The sequence below is a fragment of the Gavialis gangeticus genome, unplaced genomic scaffold, assembly GCF_001723915.1.
Source record: "Gavialis gangeticus isolate Ggan-Ray unplaced genomic scaffold, GavGan_comp1, whole genome shotgun sequence".
NCBI lineage: Eukaryota > Metazoa > Chordata > Crocodylia > Gavialidae > Gavialis > Gavialis gangeticus.
This window is the reverse complement of record NW_017728960.1, coordinates 3,016,512-3,017,163: the sequence shown is the minus strand read 5'-3', so window position 1 is coordinate 3,017,163 and position 652 is coordinate 3,016,512.

Sequence of the window (652 nt, the reverse complement as noted above, 5' to 3'; positions counted from 1 at the left end):
CCACAGTCAGAGCTAGGAGCAAGCTGGTGACTAGTAAAATATTCTCTCTCCCCTCACCATTGCTAAAACAGATTACTCAGACAGTTCCTCTAAGGAAATGACCATGCAAACCTCAAGAGAATATATGTATGTGAGGACAGGACAGAATCTTTGGGGGTTCTGGAGGATCCTATGGGGGATCAAGTGGGTTTGGAGGCTCCTATGGGACTTCTAGGAGATCCTATGGCAGATCAAGTGGAACTGGAGGCTCCTCTGGAGCCACCTATGGGAGTTCTGGGCATTCCTATGGGATCTCTGGGGGATCACATAGTTCTAGAACCTCCTATGGGGGCTCTGGGGGATCCCATGGGGGATCAGGTGAAATTGGAGGCTCCTCTGGGAGTTCTGGAGGTTCCTATGGCATGTCTGAGGGATCACATGGTTCCACAACCTCTCATGGGGGCTCTGGGGGATCCCGTGGGGGATCAGGTGGAATTAGAGGCTCCTCTGGGAGTGCTGGAGGTTCCTATGGCATGTCTGAGGGATCACATGGTTCCACAACCTCTCATGGGGGCTCTGGGGGATCCCATGGGGGATCAGGTGGAATTAGAGGCTCCTCTGGGAGTGCTGGAGGTTCCTATGGCATGTCTGAGGGATCACATGGTTCCACAAC